The sequence below is a fragment of the Schistocerca americana genome, chromosome 7, assembly GCF_021461395.2.
Source record: "Schistocerca americana isolate TAMUIC-IGC-003095 chromosome 7, iqSchAmer2.1, whole genome shotgun sequence".
NCBI classification, from domain to species: Eukaryota; Metazoa; Arthropoda; class Insecta; order Orthoptera; family Acrididae; genus Schistocerca; species Schistocerca americana.
Genome location: NC_060125.1, coordinates 156995843 through 157018457, shown reverse-complemented (window position 1 = coordinate 157018457; position 22615 = coordinate 156995843). Strand labels below are relative to the sequence as shown.

General features: G+C 46.2%; 1 pseudogene; it reads right to left on the bottom strand.

Annotated features, from left to right (window-relative positions):
* Positions 1 to 21986: 21986 nt before the first annotated feature.
* Positions 21987 to 22104, bottom strand: LOC124623308 (annotated as a pseudogene).
* Positions 22105 to 22615: the final 511 nt, after the last annotated feature.

Sequence of the window (22615 nt, the reverse complement as noted above, 5' to 3'; positions counted from 1 at the left end):
CGTCGTATAAAAAGTAAAACGTGGTCGACAACCCGCGAGTCTTTCGCTTAAGCAGCCGATAACTCAGACGGCGAACATGCACTGGAACGTAGGCTGCTACAAAAAGGACATTCGGTCATGAAATGGCGAACCATCAAAAGTTCATGACAATGAGTACAGAGTCGTGGTGGATCAAAAAAATGGTTCAAATGGCTCTGAGCACTATGGGACTCAACTGCTGAGGTCATTAGTCCCCTAGAACTTAGAACTAGTTAAACCTAACTAACCTAAGGACATCACACACATCCATGCCCGAGGCAGGATTCGAACCTGCGACCGTAACGGTCTTGCGGTTCCAGACTGCAGCGCCTTTAACCGCACGGCCACTTCGGCCGGCCGTGGTGGATCACCACTTAGCAAATGCAGATCGTAAAAAAGACAGTGCCCAATAAGTAAAGTAGCTAACGAGAGTACCAAGAGGTCGGCTATACCTGTAGGAGAGGTTTAATTCCCCATAGCCTGTTCCCTTGAAGAGAAGAGCAGTGTTGCTGCCAAAGTGACGCGTTCTGCCGACAGATGGCAACACGGAGAGTAACCGAAGGAATGGAAGAGGTAATAGGCAGAGGTAAGAGGACTGCAGCCTTGGCAACAGCGTCAGCAACCCCATTTCCCGTCAGACCGATTTGACCATATACCCTCAACAGCGAGTAAGTAAAAGACTTGTTGGACCCGTTGCACTAATGGACAGTTTACAGCACTCAGAGGCTCTGAAGGGCACTGAGAGAATTGGATCATATGACACAATTAAAAAGCCTGTGTCGTTGGATGTCGTGGGTGGCCTGGTAGAGGCTGTAAAAATCGAGCAATGTTATGGAAACTGATACCTAAAATGATCGATGCCAGTGACGAAGGTACACCTCACACCGTGATCAGTCTTAGAATCATCAGTGTACACCAAGGTTCCGTAGCTAAGTTGCGTGCGAAGGTCGAGAAATTTAAAGCAGTAGATCGAATACGGAGCAGTTTCCTTAGGAAGCGAATGAAGTCCAAGATAAACAAGGGCCGCCACACGAATCCAAGGTGGTGAAGGGTTCACATCCATTGGGAACGTGGAAGGTAGTGCGAAATTAAGCTGACAGACGTGCAGACGAATAAATGAACCACCCGTAGTCTACTTTAGAACGGACAAGGGATCGGTACAAACTGAGGAAGGTGATCTCATCTCCTCCCCAGGAAGTACTGTTTAGGACACGTAGGATCTTGAGGGACAGGATAGAGCGTGCGACCAGGTAAGACGATGGGGAGGACCAAAAAAGTTTGCTATCAAGCATGAGCCCCAAGAATTTCGTACTTTCTTCGAAAGAAAGAGCAAAGCTATTGTCGATGCTCCAGGAGTAAAGACGATCGAGACATCACTGGCCACGCTGCTCATGGAGACAAGTCCGAGGAGAACTGCAATAGATCGCAAAGTCATCCATGAAAACTGAGCCAGAAATATGCTATGTGGTCAAATGCATCCCGACACATGGCTGAAAATGACTTACAAGTTCGTGGCGCCCTCCATCGGTAATGCTGGAATTCAGAATGGTGTTAGGCCACCTTTAGCCTTTATGACAGCTTCCACTTTCGCAGGCACACGTTCAATCAGGTGCTGGAAGGTATCTTGGGGAATGGCAGCCCATTCTTCACTGAGTGCTGCACTAAGGAGATGCATCGAGGTGTCGGTGAGGTCTGTCACTAAGTCGGCGTTCCGAAACATCCCAAAGGTGTTCTGTAGGATTCAGGTCAGGACTGTGCAGGCCAGTGCATTACAGGGATGTTATTGTCGTGTAACCGCTCCTCCACATGCCGTGCATTATGAACAGGTGCTCGATCGCGTTGAAAGATGCAGTCGTCATCCCCGAATTGCTGTTCAACAGTGGGAAGCAAGAACGTGGGTAAAACATCAATGTAGGCCTGTGCTGTGACACCGCCACGCAAAGCAACAAAGGATGTGTTGTGGCGTAACAAGAAAACCACGCCACTCGGAAGTAGCCGAAATGCACGCGTTAACTCACGCAGGATAGAGATAGGTCTGCAACAGGATACGTAATGAATGCTATGAAGAAAAGTACGTAGCTCCTGGAATACTTAACTTTAATCCATCATTTGTGTACATCGTTCTTTATGAGACATGCTTCATACGATAACTATCAATTGCTATGGCGCCTTGCTAGGTCGTAGCCATTGACTTAGCTGAAGGCTATTCTAACTATCTGCTCTGCAAATGAGCGAGGCTTCGTCAGTGTGCATCGCTAGCTACGTCGTCTGTACAACTGGGGCGAGTGCTAGTCAGTCTCTCTAGACCTGCCGTGTGGTGGCGCTCGGTCTGCTATCACTGAAAGTGGCGACACGCGGGTCCGACATGTACTAATGGACCGCTGCCGATTTAAAGCTACCACCTAGCAAGTGTGGTGTCTGGCGGTGACACCACAGGATGGAAGCCTCCTCCATGAGAAACACGACCACACCATAACACCACCGCCTCTGAATTTTATTGTTGGCACTACACACTCTGGCAGATAGCGTTCACCGGGCATTCAGCGTACCCATACCCTGCCACCGGATCGTCATATTGTGTACCGTGATTCGTCACTTCACACAACGTTTTTCCACTGTTCAATTGTGCAATTTTTACGCTCCTTAAATCAAGCGAGGCGTCGTTTCCCATTTACCGGCATGATGTGTTGCTTATGAGCAGCCGCTGGGCCATGAAATACAAGTTTTCTCACCACCCAACTAACTGTCATAGTACTTGCAGTGGATCATAATGCAATTTGGAATCCTTGTGTGATGGTCTGGATAGATGTCTGCCTATTACGCATTGCGACCCTCTGTTGGCGGTCTCTGTCAGTCAACAGATGAGGTCGGCCTGTACGCTTTTGTGCTGTACGTGTCCCTTCACGTTCCCACTTCACTACCGCATCGGAATCTAGGGATGCTCAGGAGTGTAGAAATCTCTCGTACAGACGTGTGACACCCAATCACCTGACCACGTTCGAAGTCCGTGAGTTCCGCAGAGATCCCCATTCTGCTGTCTCACGATGTCTAATGACTACTGAGGTCGCTGGTAAGGAGTATGTGGCAACAGGTGGCAGCAAAATGCACCTAATATGAAAAACGTATGAGTTTGGGGTGTCCAGATACTTTTGATCACATAGTGTACCTGGCAGGATATTATCGACCATAACAGGGTTAATGGCTATAGCAAAGAGGACGACGCCCAGGTCAGAGGCTTGAGGCACTCTGTTCACCTGGATAAAGGTGTCCGAGAAGAGCGAGCCCACATGTACCTTTTAAAAATTCCTGAAAGAATTATGGCACAGGATACCAGTCCTCCAACAAGTGTTGTAGGCTTTTTCCAGAAAACCGTTCATGACATAGGTTAACAAAATGACGAGATGGTCAGCTGCAGAACGGTGCGTTCAAAACTACATTGTGCAGTGGTTAGTAGATTGCGAGACTCGAGCCGCCATGTTAGCTGGCCATCAATCATACGTTCCATCACCTTGCAAACACACCTACTGAAAGAAGTGAGGTGGTAGCTATAACGATCGTGTTCGTCCTTACTGGACTCAGATATTGGTATGACGGTGGCTTCACGCCAACGTCTGGGGAACGTGCACCCGCCCAGATGTGACTGTATGCACAAAGCTAGAAACTGATTCCCAAAAATTAAAGGAGCTGCAACATCTGAATGTGAACATCTTCTCGCCCTGGGGGAGAAAGGGGGTGGTGAAGATCAGGATGAAGCGAGAGCTTGGTCTGCCTACCTCATAGTAAAGACGTAATTGTAACATTCACGATTCTGAGAGGAGAAGGGTATCATCCGAGCCCCCTCCACTCGTTTCCTACGGAGAAAGGTGGTTTGTTTGTGGGCAGAGTCCGACATCTGTGCAAAATAGTGGCCCAAGGTGTTGGAGAAGTCCACAATGATATCATCTGATTCAGTCCGGCCGGAAATCGGGGAATGGAGCCTGGTCCCAGAAAGCCTACATAGGTTGCCCCACATGGCGGAAGAGGGAATGAAACTGTTAAAACAACTAGTAAATGAAATCTAGCTACCTTTTTTCCTATCCCGAAGAATGCGACGACACTACGTACATAATTGTTTACAACGAATACAGTTCTTCATCGTAGGATAACGCTTAGAAACGCGGAGAGAACGTCTCGGGACGCGAATCGCTTCGCGGCACGCATCAGTTCTCTAGGGATCCGGGACACAGGATGAAGGAAGTCATCACAACTGGAGAGATGTTCGTCGAAGATCGCCAGGGAGCTTACACAAAAGTGGGGTAGGAGTCAGGGAACAGACAGACCATGGGAAATGGACGCTCGAGTACGTGTCAGAGACAATGGATCACGGTGACTGGCAAGCTGGGCAGTGGAGAACAAGTGGTCGAATGGGAATAGCCGTGCGTGGAGTCTAAAAGGAATTTGGGTGCTCCAGTGTTAAGGCAGATGTGTTGATTGAGAAGGTCAGCCAAGAGAGAACCTCTCGGATAGGTTCTTGAAGAGCCTCAAAGGGGACGGTGGGCGTTAAAGTCGCTGAGCAGCAAAAAGGGCGAGGGAGCTGATCATAAAGCTGGGGGAAGCCTACCCTGGTGGCAGCCAATGACGGAAGGATGTAGACATTACAAAGAGGAAAGTGTAAACGAGGAATGAAAATGCGAACTGCAACAAATTGCAGCCAGGTGTGGTCAATGAGATGGTTTGGCTATGAACATTATCCCAGATGAGCAGCGTGACTCCTCCGTGAGATGAAATGCCGTCCTTGGGAGGAAGGTCAAAGCGAACTGGAAGGAAATGTGGGACGTCAAAGTGGTCGTGAGGACGCAATTTTGTTTCTTGGAGACAGAAAAAATCGGACAGTGCGATTCCAAGAGCAGCCATAATTCCTCCTTGATGGTTCTAATGCCACGAACGTTCCAGTGTAGAAGAGTCGTAACAGGGAATGGGGAGAAGGCAACAAATGAAGGGTAGCGACTTCAGCAGGTGCCTAGTGCCAGTCTTTGAAGACTCAGTGCTACAGAGCACACAGTCTGGAGGATCTCGTTGCATGAAATCTACAGAGGTGTCTGCGTTCTCCCTGGGTCGACCTGCGGATTCCAGGGCAGAAAAATGATAGGCGGTGCGCACCGTCGAAATGGAAGTCGGCTATGTTAGGTATCACGCGGCTACATTGCTGAAAAGGATCCTCAAGTCGAGGAACGAGAAGACAGCTTGCCTTTATTAGATTTCTTAGAGCCTTTAAGGTTGGCAGACGACGACTCAGACGTTTGTCGGCTGGAGGGACGTAAAAGACTTCGTGGCAGTATTTCTTTTGTTCTTTCTGGATTGCCAGTTGTGTAGCAACTGATTTCGTGACCAGGGGCGAAGATTTGGTGGCTTGTTCCACAGCTGTAGGAGAAGAAGACAAGGATGCTCCAATAACACTGGATGATTTCACAACTGCAGAACTGAAATCTACATGGCCATGTCCTTCATGGAGTCAGGCGTAGCAAGAACAATACTATAAGAGCCGAAAGGTAAAATGCGAGACTTTCGACTAGCCAACAACTTAAGCTATAGATTAAGATACTTTTTCCTTCACCTGTATCTCCTCGACGGCCGTTTCATCGAGATACACGGGACGTCCGTGGGAAGAGGTGGGATGGTCGCCATTCCAATTGATACAGCGGGGAGAAGGAGGTGGGCGATCGCCCTCGTGAGCATCCCAAGTAAAATATTTGGCCGTGTTTTGACAGTGTGTGTGTTGTGTAACGTTGACACTGGTAGCAACACATCGGACCATGATGCCTTCATAGCACCACTCGATCTAACGTGCATCAGCCATTTTCATTACCTAACGGATCGCAGTGAGGCCCTGATCTCAGAGAAGTTCGAATTTCTCCCTCAGTCAAATCATAAAGCAGTTTAGTTTAAATAACAGCGAATGTTTGGCCTTGATACGAATAGGTAGCTGTGAAGGAACGAAGTTGTAAACAGTTAAAGGGCTCGAAAATCACAATTGGTCTCCAGAAACAAAGTTCCATTACATATGCAAGAGCAGGACTTCACAGGGCCTGCAACTGCATCAACACCTTTCTGAATAATAAACGGATTAACCATATACCAAAGCAAAGGACCGACCTTCTTTATCACGTAATGCCACGAGGAACCAAGGTGCAGCTGGGTGAGTCTCCTATAGCCTCATTCTGTTTACTTTTAGAAGTAGACTGAAATGGTAATTGACTCATTGCGAAAAGATCCCATTATTGCCAGCGTATGTGTTGGCGCGCTCCTTTCAACTGGTGGTCCGCCCAGAAGGGGGCTTACTTGCATTAGGTGACTGTTCACACTTAATCCCCCCCCCCCTCCCCCCAAACTCCAGACAGAGGAACGAATTGGCAATTGGAAAGGTAACAGCTCAGGTGATCACTCCTCCCTGGGCCATGGCTGTACCAATGGGTACGTGCGAATCATACCTGTCGACCCGGGCTCGGTATTACGCATTACCCTGTTACGCGTCAAACGCTGGGTCGACCTTCAGGAGTGCACAGGATGGAAAGAAACCATCGAGGAAACTCAAACGCCAAAGCGGGGTAAGAGGAAGAGATGGACAACGAAGAAAGCCCTAGACGGGCTACCGAAACTGCAGAACGCATTCCCGAAAATATCCGCAACGGGCGAGAAAAATAAAAGCAGGAGGACAGACATGCAGCACTGGAAGAGAAGAGGTGCTGCAAAGGCTGAGGCTCCGTGGTAGCCAAGCACGAACTCACCAAAAAGTGGTCAGTCTTCTGCGGAGACCGGAGCAGATATAATGTGTCGATAAATTGTCAGAAATAAAAAATGCCTGCAAAGGGGCCACAGAGATTCGTGCCATCAAAAGGATTTTTCTTTCCTTTTCTTCTGTTTTTTGGCGAATCAGTGACAACGAGGGAAAATATGTGTCATACAGGGATTCGAACACGAGATCTCTTGCTTACCAGGCAATTATTTTCTTTTTCATTTCACAACTTACAATTCATGACGCAGTTTTTTTTCTATGCTTGTAGCGACAGGAAAGAACGGACGCAGTCAGCTTTAGGCTGGGTGGATACGAGATGGGTAAGGGTCGAATCCCGAGGCCTGGTCACGATGCCCACCATAGTGACGGTCCCACATATGGTACTGGCCTTCTTTTTTTAAATATTTATTTGTTTGCTTATTTTTTGTCGGAACCTTAAAACTTGCTACTGAGAGTGAAAGAAACAAAATAGGACTTATTGCTACAAGTTTCCGCCACTTCAAAAAGACGAGAAAGAATCGTTTCCAGTCGTGGCCCGCAATAATTTTTGTTTATTAACTACATAAAGAAAGAAGACAAACAGAGCCACAAAAATGAAATCAAGCCCCTAACAATACAGGAAAGAAGAGTCTCATCCACGCCCAGAAGGAGTGAAGGGATGGTAACAGAATGTTGGGAACTGTTAGCTGCCCTGCTAATGGAGACACTACTTCCTGACGATGGAGAAGAAGGCGTGAAGATGATCAGCGTAGGTTACGGGAAATGTTATGGAAAGAATATAGGTACAGTATACTTGTGTACCCATTCGCATAAGAAGAAATTAGGCATATAATTTCAAGACTGAAAAAGAAAAAATTTCCAGGATCGGACGAGATTCCTGCTGAAGTAATACAAGCATTATATGAACTATTAGATAGTTACTTGTGCGATATGGGTGTCTGTTGCAAGGTAGGGATCCTGCACCGTGGAAGAACGCTGAAATGGTAATAATTAGTAAAGGTCAAGATAAGGATCCAATGATATCCAAAACCTAAAATTCAAGTTGTCTTTTGAGCTTTCTCGGCAAGATGTACGAAAAGCAATTACTCAAATGATTACAAGACCACAGACTGATATACGGGATGAGCCTTCGCCCAGGAAAGGAAATAATGAAGACAATAACAGACGGTTGTCAGCAGGGAACAGTGTGTGGATTGGAGTTTTGAGATGTAGCACAGGAGTCTATACTACAGAAGTTACATGACAGCGGTGAAGAGTTCAACGAGGCGTGCTACTAAGATTAACGGGAGCCTACTACATTACTTCGAATGATGCTGGAGGTATTTGCAGATAACGTGCTGTTCGTTGTAAGTGGTGACTCCAGGTATCTTACGAAACAACGTACCTCCTGATGAAAGGGAACCTAATAAGAAACCCTAAAATAAAATTATATGATGTAACGATTAGGAGAAGCGTAGTAACGAGGTATCTAGGAGTATTTCTGGAGTAATCTCGTAAATTTGCACATCATATAGAGGAAGCAGGAAGGAAAGGTACCAACGTAAAGAATATAATTATAACCATTGCAAATAGTCAATTTCGGCTTCCCTTGCACACAAAGTATACCACTAATCTATACTACTGGCCATTCAAATTGCTATAGCAAGAAGAAATATAGATGATAAACGGATATTCATTGGACAAATATATTATACTAGACCTAACATGTGATTACATTTTCACGCAATTTGGGTGCACAGATCCTGAGAATCAGTACCCAGAACAACCACCTCTGTCCGTAATAACGGCCTTAATACGCCTAGGAATTGAGTCAAACAGAGCTTGGATGGCGTGTACAGGTACAGCTGCCCATGCAGCTTCAACACGATACCACATTTCATCAAGAGTAGTGACTGGTGTATTGTGACGAGCCAGTTGCTCGGCCACCATTGACCAGGCGTTTTCAATTGAAGAGAGATCTGGAGAATGTGCTGGCCAGGGCAGCAGTCGAACATTTTCTGTATCCAGAAAGGCCCGTACAGGACCTGGACCTTGAGGTCGTGCATTATCCTGCTGAAATGTGGGGTTTCGCAGAGTTCGAATAAAGGGTAGTGCCACGGGTCGTAGCACATCTGAAATGTAACGTCCACTGTCCAAAGTGCCGTCAATGCGAACAAGAGGTGACCGAGACGTGTAACCAATGACACCCCATAGCATCACGCCGGGTGATACGCCACTACGGCGATGACGAATACACGCTGCCAATGTGCGTTCACCACGATGTCGCCAAACACGGATGCGACCGTCATGATGCTGTAAACATAACCCGGATTCATCCGAAAAAATGACGTTTTGCCATTCGTGCACCCAGGTTCGTCATTGAGTACACCATCGGAGGCGCTCCTGTCTGTGGTGCAACATCAAGGGTAATCGCAGCCATGGTCTCCGAGCTGATAGTCCATGCTGCTGCAAACTGTTCGTGCAGGTGGTTGTTGTCTTTCAGACATCCCCATCTGTTGACTCAGGGATCGAGACGTGGCTGCACGATCCGTTAGAGCCATGCGGATAAGTTGCCTGTTATCTCGACTGCTAGTAATACGAGGCCGTTGGGATCCAGCACAGCGTTCCGTATTACCCTCCTGAACCCACCGATTCCACATTCTGCTAACAGTCATTGGATCTCGACCAAAGCGAGCAGCAATATCGCGATACGATAAACCGCAATCGCGATAGGCTACAATCAGACAAGTCGGAAACGTGATGGTACGCATTTCTCATCCATACACGAGGCATCACAACAACGTTTCACCAGGCAACGCCGGTCAACTGCTGTTTGTGTATGAGAAATCGGTTGGAACTTTGCTCAGGTCAGCATGTTCTAGGTGTCGCCACCGGCGCCAACCTTGTGTGAATGCTCTGAAAAGCTAATCATTTGCATATGACAGCATATTCTTCCTGTTGGTTAAATTTCGCGGTTGTAGCACGTCATCTTCGTGGTGTAGCAATTTTAATGGACAGTAGTATATATTAGCATCAGCGTAGGCTATGGTGAGAGCGTCTCGGCTCATAGACTGCAGCTGGTGAGGAGAGTTCAACGTGGCGTGCTACTAAGATTAACGGCGCCTACTACAGTACCCCCGGTGATGCATTGTTAGTAAGTCTAGGAATATGCCGCTGGACTTGGAAATTAGTAAAAGAGGAACCTCTTACTGGTTAAAGAAAGGCAATGAAATGCAAGTACGAAGTGTGCTTGGAACTGAGTCCAATACGAAATAGGCAATAAAAGATCGCATATTACAACTATGACAAAATGAATGAGACACTTCTGCCACTGCCAGGAGAACACACGAATAGCTCCGAAACATCAGGGAGGGATTAAAAATGAAATTTGTCAACCCATAGAGTGGACTGACACATTATCTGACTAGCCATGGCCCTTATGCCACGTATCTATACAAAATAAGGAGACAGATGAATGATAGCTGCGCCTGCGGTAGTGTGGGCACACGAGAACACACATTGTGGGACTGCACGCTCTATGAAGATGCAGCGGGTAATGGAGGTCAGGTATTAAAGATATGGGATCCCAAAGCACCATTAAGGAGCGAGTCGACCTGGGCCATCTTGGACGATACCGCAGCTGCAGGAAGGCCAAGGAATACTTCACGAGCCATTCAACCGTAAGTCATCACGCTACCGTCCACGCTAGACAACAGACTCTATAGATGGAGAGAAGATGACTGAGGTCGACGACCACAGAATGAAATACTGTCCCAAGAATCTATATTGCGTCGGTGCAAGTGGTCATGGAAGTGCAGACTTTAAGAAGTAACAGTGGTGGGTGGAATCACTCGCTACAATGGAAACGCTGCTGACGTGCTGCCCGACGCCCAAGGAATCCAGCAGACTATGGCTGTTGACCGGGTAGTATGAGGGTGGATCCATTAGTGAAAACAACCACCTGCAATTAAATACACCAAAATAAATGAACAAACAGATTACAAGTTCTGTATTAGATTAGTAGCTGGGTAATTGGTTAAGGGTTTCAATGTTATTCTATAGCAGCAGAAGTAGTTGCAGTTTCTTTAACCTCCCTTCTTTTAAAAAAGAATCAAATATCAAAAATAAATACGAGGGTCACTCCAAAAGAAATGCACACTATTTTTGTAAAAATATCGTTTTTATTCCGCATGTGTGAAAGTTTTACAGTGTGTAGATACATCCTTCCCCTTTCAAACCTAGTTCAACCTGTTCCCGTGAGTGGCGCCGTCACAGCATATCTTCAAGGTGGCTGCTACACTTGACGTTCGTCAGAAGCAACGTGCTGTCATAGAATTCCTGTGCTGTAAGAACGAGACAGTGGAGAACATCCACAAGGGGTTGAGAAAGGTGTATGGAGATGCTGCTGTCGATCGCAGTACAGTTAGTCGGTGGGCAAGCAGGTTACGTGATGAAAGCGGGCACGGCAATATTGAGGATTGTCCTCGCAGCGGCAGGCCTCGTACTGCACACACACCAGACAATGTGCAGAAACGAATTGGTGACTGCTCACAGACATCACGATGAACGAATTGTCCTTTCACGCCAACAGACGTCTGAATATCAGTAATTGGAGAGATGAATATCTGTCGTGCAGCATTATTAAAACCAACAGCCGTCAGCACTTGCAACAGAAAGTCACGACTACCTCGGTGAAACATGTCTGAAATCAGTTAAGAGCAAAGCTCCCGACACAGGAACAGTGGAAGCAATCAAGAACAGATCACGACATTCAGAAATGGGAGTCAGGAGAGTACGACATGGGAGATAACTTTGATAATGGACGACAATGTCAGCAAGCAAATCCGACAATCGGCTATTTATCGTTTGCCCTACGATTTCATAGTCAAATCGAGTAGAGTTATCACCCACCAGGGAAGCCGAGAGCACTGACGCGCTGTTTCCTGGACTCAGGTAAGCGCGCCGGCCCCGGATCGAATCCGCCCAACGGATTCACGACGAGGGCCGGTGTGCCAGCCAGCCTGGATGTGGTTTTTAGGCGGTTTTCCATATCCTGCTAGGTGAATACGGGGCTGGTCCCCATGTTCCGCCTCAGTTGCACGGCTCGCAGACATCTCAACACATTCGCACTTTTCCATGGACTACACTCAATGCAGACAGTTGGGGTGCACTAATTCCGTCCTGGGGGGGGGGGGGGGGGGGGGGGGTCGCGGCAGGGAGGGCATCCGGCCACCTCTTAAACAGTAACCTTGCCAAATCCGTTTAACGATGGCTTACCCTGCGTAACTGCGGGACAAGGCTCAAGCGATAGATAGATAGAATCGAGTAGAGTTATCGGTTGGACCTGGTCGATGGACAGACGTCCCGTCTTTTTCGGAATCAAAATAATTTTTCCTACCTTACAGGAGGGCGTGATGCGCACCCCTTGCGCCACTTCATTCACTGTAGATGTTAAAACCTAACATAAAATTCTTGGTTAAGCCCATTCTGTGCTGGCATAAGCTGTCGCCAGTATACCTGTCGGCAAAGATATAGCAAGGAGATCGATATTAGGGCACCTATCAGGAGAGAGGCCAAAGACAGACTTGCAAGCAACACACTGCCAACATCCTCCCGACCCCAAGTATTTTGATCGCCGCCGCACACCAGAGGGCACAGTAGCAATCTCAGTCTGTCTCAGTTACTGGTGCACTAGCTCGAACTCCAAGTGGGCGTATGTCAGTACACTGCGGCCAACGTAGTGTTTGTAGCGGAACTTTTACTTTACCAGCAGTGAGCCTAACGTGGACTATTACAGAAGAGCTTGTACTACAATACATGGAATCTATACAAGTTAAGTAGCTTCCCGTTTAAGCAAATAAAGAACTCCGTTAATACATGTGTGCAGTTGTGTTGTAGATAGAATGTACTGGCCACCAGACAACATTCTCTCCCTTGATTCCTATGGGTCAAGAATCAACAGTGGTGACGAGGACTAAAACATCCAAATCCGGCAAAGTGCGGCAAGGAGAGCGAAGTACAACGTCAGATATTTCATCACAGTGGAAAGCTGCCAGAAACTCACGGAGATGTGACCTAACAACACTTTCAAGGAAGGAAGTCAAATTAGAAGACGGTATACTGTCTGATGCTACTCCACTGACAGGAAAAATACCAGAAAGATTACGCATTATATCAATTTGGGATGACCACTCACGTCCATCTATAGAACAAATGATAGACACATCTTTTGAGATTGTGTTCTAAGTCGAATTGGATTTTACAGAGACGCCAACTCATCCTGGAGAATCGAATGTGGCTTGAAAAGCAAACGAAAACGATGTTAATATAGTCTTTTGAGTTTCAGGAGTTCCAACTTCACGCGGTGAACATTCATTACTGTTAAACAGACGTCTCGAGCAGTATCATAAAGGTCACGAAGAACAGCATAGTAAAATTCTCGAGTCGTCCTCATGTCAGCAGCTTTACCAGCGCTAAAACGCATGAATGCATTGTGAAGCTGATGTTTAGCAATGGCAATCCATCATTCCATAGCTGAGGGATAACACACTTGGGAACGGCTTGCCCGCCCCTACACGGTGGCTATGATATCATCTAGAGAGGAGTCCGCCAGGTGTAAAATATTTAGGTTCCAAATAGGGCGAGAAAGATGTCCCCTCTGCGATACATGGCCACTGAAACAGCACCGTGGTCAGCGTAGCTTGCAGGAATTACATTAGTTGACAAAAGCTGGCAACAAAGGAAAGCAGACAAACGACTAGTAGAAGTATCCGTAAAATACGTGAAACACTCTAATGTTGGACATCTGCAAATCCAAGCATCCTATAGCTCAAATACGCCACTATATTATTAAGTTCAAGATAATAGTCAATATAATTGGGAGTATGATCCACAAGACGTAAGACGCAGCTGAAATATCCCTCATCAAAGTTTTTCGCTGAATTTGACGAAGTAAATGAATGGCATCTTCCTTCTCTAGATGGAGCATAAAGAAAAGTTAAGGCGAGATCATAAAAACTACAACCTATGCCCTGACCATCGTCAAGCGTTTCAATGTTCAACAGAATACCGTCCCAATAAATCACAGCCATGTCAGCACAACATTGTGGCGAAACATTAAAAAAAAGTAGAATACCGAGGGAGGCAAAACACACAAAATAACCCTTTTTTCAGGCACATATCAGCTTGGGAATCACAAATGAACTGTCGTAACGTAGCAAGCCTTAATGGAGAGCCTATCACGTTAACATTTAGGGTAAGAACCGTATACGCTTGCCTTACTTAACAAATGTAACGCATGAAAGTAAAACCACAAAAGAGTTTATGCATCATGTACCGGTCTCCACAACACCGACAGACGGCGGGAAGGTTCAGTATTTGAATCCTGTCCATTAGAAGGTGCAGATTCCGTGTTTTGTTTCTTTTTTTTTCGGTGCGATGCTGCAGTTCAGGCTGAAAATGTTATTTGACACCATTCCGTGACAAGTAGGGAGGCGTCTCTACTCCACTCAGCGGAAGGCGAGAAACGCAACCGGGAGCCGCGATGATGATGATGACGATGATGATGATGATCATCATCATCATCATATACAGAAGAGACAGCAATGCAGCGTCTGAAGCTATGTCCATCATCTGACTATACCTAACAGAATCCACAGTAAATTATTGCTCCACTGTTTCACACTGAAAATGGGATCACACTAGAAAGCTGTAAAGAACAGCAGTCGATGTCTCCGCTAAATCACTGGACCCCTTGGAACAGACGTTCCAACGTGGGGAGTAGAGGATGCAAATGCAACATTCATTTCAACATCATCCCTGGCGAAACAAGAACCGCAATTAAACCTGATGTGCATGTGATTAGTGATAGTGAAGGTGTTTGAATCATCTGGGGACATACAGTACCTGCAGTCGGCTATGCTGTCAACACACTCTATACGCCAGATTCCGTGTTCCTTCCTTGTAGCAGTCACCAGCAATGGTCGAATACGAATACTCCACTTTGGCAGCACTCCATGCTGCATGCGCCCGCTCATGTACGTAAATTTGCTTTTCGCTTATTGGTGAGGGGTTATTGTTTTGTGAGAGGCTTTGGCTCTCATAGTTTTTTTGTTCTTGCACAACATTTTTACCATGAATTATTTAGTAGAAGTATGTATGTAGGTCAACGTTTTTTCATGCAATCGACATAAAAAAATGGTTCAAATGGCTCTGAGCACTACGCGACTTAACTTCTGAGGTCATCAGTCGCCTAGAACTAATTAAACCTAACTAACCTAAGGACATCACACACATCCGTGCCCGAGGCAGGACTCGAACCTGCGACCGTAGCGGTGGCTCGGTTCCAGACTGTAGCGCCTAGAACCGCACGGCCACTCCGGCCGGCCAATCTACATACATTATGATGGGTTAGCCATTTCATCTATCCATATACTGCTACATTCATATTAGCAGCGTAATGCAAACACGTACTACTTACCCATCTTATGATAATTGCACCTACTATTTATATTTACCTGCAGATGTCTATTAGTCTTCACGGTCGTATGTTGCATCTAGGGAGAAACATGACACTTCCGATGAGGAGATCAGGCGACTTATTGAGCAGTTGGACGCTGACGAGGAGAGGCGGATGCGAGGAGGGTGAGAATAGTGAAGTAGATATAGACGGCTCAGATGTTGAGGATAAAGAAGAGGGTTCAGAGGTTTCTGAAGCGGAAGCAGATGAAATATGAAATGGAGATTGATGATACTGGTGACAATTTCTTTTTTTACATCGGAAAAGACAACGAAATTATTTGGTGCAGCAAACCGCCAGTGAAAGCTGCTTCAGTAGTACCAGCGAAGAATATCATCAAAATTTTTCCCAGCCCAAAGCGGATTTGCAGGGATACTCCGAAACCCATAGATGCATTTCTCAATTTAAAAGGCCTTGACATTCTTGATACAATTGTAGACGGTACTAGCGCTTTTATTGCGAACAAAAGGGACGAAGTAAGACACTCCAGAGATCGGGACTGAAAGGACACTAGATGGGATGAGATGGGTATTTTGGGTCTTTTATTCCTAGTTAGAGTGAAGCATGGGAATTGTACAAACTGCAGAGAGCGATGGGAAGATGATGGAACAGGTATGATGACAAGGGCGACATGCAGTTGTTAGCGCTTCCTGTTCTTGCTTCGATCAATGGGGTTTGATTATCTGTGTACAAGAGTGGAGAGAGAAAAAACTGACAGGCTCACAGCCGTCCGCAACTGGCCCACTGTAGGAATAATTAGAGTCATGCTGAATTCACAACAACTGACGAGATGTTGTTCCTATTTAGAGGTAGATGTGGTTTTGTTCAATATACGCCTAGTAAACCGGCCAAATATGGACTGAAATATTATGCAATATGTGACAGTAAAACGATGTTATACATCAAATTTCGAGGTGTACTGTGGAAATCAGAGGTCAGGCCCTACGGATGTATAAAAAACCCTACGATGCAGTTCAAAGACTTTCAAGATATTCAACGCTCCAACAGGAACATTACAATGGACAGGTACTACACCAGCTGATATCTTTCTTGAGAAAGGATTGACTGTCATTGGTACCCTGAAAGCCAATAAAAGAAAAATCCCTTCCGAATTTCTCAAAATCACGAGAAGCCGGTTCATGTTTTTATGGGTTTCTGTACGATAAAACTCGTATTTCCATCCAGGCCAAGCGAAGGAAATGTGTTCTCCTTCTATAGACTATGCATGACCGCAAAGTTACCGATGAAATGACCTAAACCACTAACATCGATTATAATTCCACCAATGGAGGTGTCGATACAGTCGATAAAATGTGCGTTGCTTAATCAACTGCACGGCAGACAAGGGGATGGCCTCCAATGATTTTTTCAGTTTTTTGGAACTGGCTGGCATAAAATCACTAGTGATGTTTCTCCAAAATAACCCCCGAATCCACGATACGCCGTCGAGACTTCCTCAGTGAATTAGCACTCGAACTTTTAGAGGCTCATTTGAAAATAAGGGCTCAGATGTGCACACTTCCAAAAGATAGCCGACTGTTTCTTGTAAAATACCGTCAGCCACCCCAACCAATTGCAGCCTCAGACGCAGCAAAAATAAATGGACCATGTCATCTATGAGAAGGAAAATAGTGCAATTGCACAACTGACACATGTAATGATTGTAAACAATTTGTTTGGAAGAAACACTCAAGACTTACTGCAACGTGTAAAGATTGTGACACGTTTGAAAATTCTCCATTCAAACGTTTTCTATTTATCTTGATTTTCAAGAGAGAACCTTACGAACCTACAGATTATGTTCAGACAGGTAGTGGTCTATTCAGTTACTGTACTCTTTCTCAGCGTTGTTCATTCTGATAATGTTCTCAGCGTAAGCAGCTATCTAGTATTTCGCCTGTCAAATTCTGATTATGTTTTATTATAGGTTTGATTTATAGTCTTGTGAAATTGTCTGTATTCAGAAGGTGTGCATTGTTTCTTGCAAAAGGTTATGTTACCATCGATAACGAAATATATTTTCGCTTTACGTACTTGCGTTTGATATTTTATACTTTGTTGAGGAACAATTTCTAGTTTACATTGAAAAAATACATTATATTGAAAGGTTGTAATATGTTCAAGAACCAAATATACACTCCTGGAAATTGAAATAAGAACACCGTGAATTCATTGTCCCAGGAAGGGGAAACTTTATTGACACATTCCTGGGGTCAGATACATCACATGATCACACTGACAGAACCACAGGCACATAGACACAGGCAACAGAGCATGCACAATGTCGGCACTAGTACAGTGTATATCCACCTTTCGCAGCAATGCAGGCTGCTATTCTCCCATGGAGACGATCGTAGAGATGCTGGATGTAGTCCTGTGGAACGGCTTGCCATGCCATTTCCACCTGGCGCCTCAGTTGGACCAGCGTTCGTGCTGGACGTGCAGACCGCGTGAGACGACGCTTCATCCAGTCCCAAACATGCTCAATGGGGGACAGATCCGGAGATCTTGCTGGCCAGGGTAGTTGACTTACACCGTCTAGAGCACGTTGGGTGGCACGGGATACATGCGGACGTGCATTGTCCTGTTGGAACAGCAAGTTCCCTTGCCGGTCTAGGAATGGTAGAACGATGGGTTCGATGACGGTTTGGATGTACCGTGCACTATTCAGTGTCCCCTCGACGATCACCAGTGGTGTACGGCCAGTGTAAGAGATCGCTCCCCACACCATGATGCCGGGTGTTGGCCCTGTGTGCCTCGGTCGTATGCAGTCCTGATTGTGGCGCTCACCTGGACGGCGCCAAACACGCATACGACCATCATTGGCACCAAGGCAGAAGCGACTCTCATCGCTGAAGACGACACGTCTCCATTCGTCCCTCCATTCACGCCTGTCGCGACACCACTGGAGGGCGGGCTGCACGATGTTGGGGCGTGAGCGGAAGACGGCCTAACGGTGTGCGGGACCATAGCCCAGCTTCATGGAGACGGTTGCGAATGGTCCTCGCCGATACCCCAGGAGCAACAGTGTCCCTAATTTGCTGGGAAGTGGGAGTGCGGTCCCCTACGGCACTGCGTAGGATCCTACGGTCTTGGCGTGCATCCGTGCGTCGCTGCGGTCCGGTCCCAGGTCGACGGGCACGTGCAACTTCCGCCGACCACTGGCGACAACATCGATGTACTGTGGAGACCTCACGCCCCACGTGTTGAGCAATTCGGCGGTACGTCCACCCGGCCTCCCGCATGCCCACTATACGCCCTCGCTCAAAGTCCGTCAACTGCACATACGGTTCGCGTCCACGCTGTCGCGGCATGCTACCAGTGTTAAAGACTGCGATGGAGCTCCGTATGCCACGGCAAACTGGCTGACACTGACGGCGGCGGTGCACAAATGCTGCGCAGCTAGCGCCATTCGACGGCCAACACCGCGTTTCCTGGTGTGTCCGCTGTGCCGTGCGTGTGATCATTGCTTGTACAGCCCTCTCGCAGTGTCCGGAGCAAGTATGGTGGGTCTCACACACCGGTGTCAATGTGTTCTTTTTTCCATTTCCAGGAGTGTATAATTCAGTTCGATATCACGATTTGTTTCTAATGATTTTACCTACCTTATATCGAAAACAGGGCTGTTACGTGAGCGGAAAAGCCGATTTTCAGGAGGCAGCAGTGGTGCACGCGTCCGCTAGTGCGAGTTTCACCGGAAGGTTACCGTCAGTGTGCCAAGTGTCACCACAGGAAAAAGCCGCCACCACCACCACCTTCTCGGACTGGCGAGGTTGGTCAGGGGTGACCTCAAAATCTTCACCATCCTAGATCCGTCTGCGTTTAAATTGTGCTACCGGTGCCGGCGCCTTAACGGAACAGCAACATGGGCCGCATCTGAACGTGACGGTAACGGCGGAAAGTCGCGCGTAGTGTGGGGCAATGTCTCCCCAACGTCCTCTAAAGGCTCGAGAAGTACTGACGGCAGAATGCAAAGACGCTAATTCACCTAATGTCAACGGACGACGTTTTTCATAGGACGACTTTAAAACCGTAGTACAGCGTGGACAACTGGATCTGAGATGGTCATTTTCATTATAAAAGCAGCAGTAATATTCTTGGGGGAATCGGCAAACATCGTGGCGCGGGTAGAGGACGCCGCCGACAGAGAACAAACCAATCACTCCGCCAGGTAATAACGACGCGACACCGGCCGATAAACACCCAAGAGGGGGTACACACAATTTCGACACACGCGGCGCTGCTGCACAGGCGGAAGTGAGAACAACCTGCTCGCTCGACGCGCAAAGCGGAAGTCACACTATTGATGCAACTGCCACATTTACACTTCTGTTGATTTTACTGGTGTAGCCATACTACTAAATGGCGAGTGCCTCCGAACGCGACTCTATTGCCCACTTTCTATTTCAAGCAGATATGAAGTGAACAGTATTTGACCCACTGAATATTCCTCTTTTCTGTCAAGCTCTTCATTTCATTGAGAGTATCAGTTATTTGTCGGATGTACTCCAATCCGTCTTTCTCTACAGCAATCTATTATACAATGGTCTTCAGACTGCGTCCTGCAGGCTCCATGCAGCCCGAATCGAGTGTTCGTGCAGCTCGCGGTTCTCAACCGAATTTTATAATAACGTGCTTCTAGCACCTGTAAGATGTCAGGCAAATCCAACAACTTCCACGAAAACCCTGACATGATAGCAAATCCGGCAGTTTGTCACATAGCTCCGAATAAATCCTAACATTAAATTAACCAAAGTAATACGTTCAACGAGTGAGCAAATGGAATACCACAGACTAACACAAGAACGCCTAAATACATGTCATACTTTCCCACTGTGAAACAGACGCAGTTTCGAGGGGAGAAACGAGAACAGAAGCCGAGAGCAGAGCCGTGTAGGCTAGAAGGCCCTACGATCGCCGGGAGGTCCACCCCCCAGCCCATGTTAAAAGATAGAGCCCTCCAGAAGAACAGTATAGATCTTACGATAACTCTAACACCAGCTGCAAGTTTTAGCGTGAGACTATACGCGCCTCTGTTACATAGCAAACATTAAAAACATTGCCCCACCACGAAAAGTATAACGTTTCTCATTGGATAGACAGAATTTTTGTAGGCGGAGCTTAAGGTTAACATTGAGACACTGATTGGTCAGTTGAAAACACAGCCAGATACCTTTTTTTTAAACCAACTTCGGTAAACAGTAGTAAGGAGAAGTCAGAGAGCGTTGCTACCGAGATGGCGAGGTGTGTGGAGCTGCGCCGCCCGCCGACCCCTGACGCTGACTAACCACCGACAAGGTAATGAACGCACGCGATGCTGCATAAGAGCGCATAGGGCTTCACTCAGAACTGCAGAAGTCTCATCTGTTACATCCCCTTTTAACGTAATACTAGTGTCGATCGTCAATTAAACTACGTGGTATTCGCATTTGCTACTTGAAGTTAAAATCTGAAACCCGATGATTTTTCTGTTACATAATTATTGAGAAGCCACATCAGCCACTGTAATTTACAGCAAGTTAAATAAGTAATTAAAGATAATTGAGGGTCACTGTAGACCGTTTTTGATAGTTTTCTCTTTTATGAAACTTAATTTAAGCCTAGATCATAGAGGTGATATGGCATAGGTCATCCTTCGATCCATTATAGTACTTGGAATCCCGTTCAGGGAATATTCGTTCACATTTTTGTTGAACGCAGTTGGTTTTTATCATCCTGTATTAAAATATTTCCTTTTATCAATAGTGCAATTTATAAAAAATGTTTTTTGAGTAGAATTAAATTTCCATTTGTAAACTTAACTGCTTTTTCGACGTTATTTTACCAGCTAACTAAAAACAGGAAAGCTTTGAACGCCTTCCACTAAATTTAGTTAGTATTAATATTCTTTTACAGGGAGTGCAGTGGAGCTCACGCTTAAATCATTAAGTATTTGATTATATCATCGCTAGTCTCAGTGAACTCTTCTGAACTCTACATGTCATGTGTGGTCTGGCGTCTCCTTACGAGCAACAGGTCCCAGGTTCAAACTAGTCAATTCCCTAAAAAACACGCGCAGAGCGTCGTTGCGCGAAAGTGGTAGACACCACGCAAAATAGAGAAACGTCAGCAGACTGTAAGAGGTTTTCAGGAGTGTCTTTTTCATGCTCAGCAACAAACAAAAATACTTACGGCGATGGTAATATTTTAAGATTGGTTTAATTTTAATTATGTTGGTGAATTCTGCCGTGAACTAACAAGGGGAGACCACGACTTTGGGATCACGGGTTTACTTCAGATTTTGCGCACCTTTAGTGGGTTATTAGAACAATGAGCAAATAGGGACGTGCACTACTTTGGCAATTCTGAGAAAATCGCAAGAGAAATTTTACACATCTGTTATGTGATACAACAATGCATGGATATCGGTCCCTAGAAGTTATAGGTGTCAAGTTGTTTGCGTTTGCGCTTTGCAAGCGGGTCGTGATCGAGGCGACACTACCAGCCTCGTTTCTTTCTACATTTTTTTTTCATCACTAAAACCTAAACTCCGTCCTAACAGGCCTTGGAAGGCCCAACGGTATCGACCGGCCGCCGTGTCACACTCAGCCCACAGGCGTCACTGGATGAAGATATGGAGGGGCACACCACTCTCCCGGCCCCTACTTCTCAATCAAGTAGCTCCTCAGTTTACCTCACAAGGGCTGAGTGCACCCCGCATACCAACAGCGCTCAGCAGACCAGATGGTCACCTACCCAAGTGCTAGCCCAGCCCGACAGCGCTTAACTTCGGTGTTCTGACGGGAACCGATGTTAACACTGCGGTAAGGCCGTTGGCTCCACTATGAGAAAGGGAAGGACAGAAACAGGCAACATAAGGAAGTGCTCACGTAAATACATACATGAATTTTAAGTTAAAGACGACGAAATTGTATAAATCTTTCTCTCACTCAGGTGGTTCTGCTACTACATACATTCAACAAAACATATTATAACTGCAGTTACTGTTAGAACAGATGAAAAAATTTAACAGATGTTCCCAAAATATAATGAATGTGAGTTGACGGTTCAATTAACCCCTGTAGACGTGACAAATCAAAAAGAGACATCAATAACTATAAAAAAAGTGAAATATATTACTTAGATCCTATTAAATAATCAAGTAAAAAGCAAACCTCAGCCAAAGAAGAAAGTAGTGTTGTACATAGCTTGATTTTTTTGTATTGAGACTGTTCAGGGTAGCTCTCTAAAAGAATGTGCGAGGTGCTGGGGTGCAGAAGAGTTCCTACCTATTTCATTCTGACGAATTATACATGCGAACGAGACATGCACTCGACCCCCTCCTTACC